Consider the following 226-nt stretch of genomic DNA (forward strand, 5'->3'; position numbering starts at 1 on the left):
AAACCGGTCAATTGAATTTATGCAAAGAAATATATTGCCATGTTTTATTTAGCATTGCCAAATTTCAGAGGAATTATATAAGAAGAAAAATATACTGACCTGCTTTAAGATCTGATTTTCCTTGCCAGTTTTTTTTTTTTGACTCTCCAGAGTTATAACAAAACAGTGAATGTTGGATTTCTTTTATCAGCTGCCCTAAGTACTTGGGCATAACTATTTACCCTCT

The sequence above is a fragment of the Myotis davidii genome, unplaced genomic scaffold (genome assembly GCF_000327345.1).
Source record: "Myotis davidii unplaced genomic scaffold, ASM32734v1 scaffold1041, whole genome shotgun sequence".
In the NCBI taxonomy this organism is placed as follows: Eukaryota; Metazoa; Chordata; class Mammalia; order Chiroptera; family Vespertilionidae; genus Myotis; species Myotis davidii.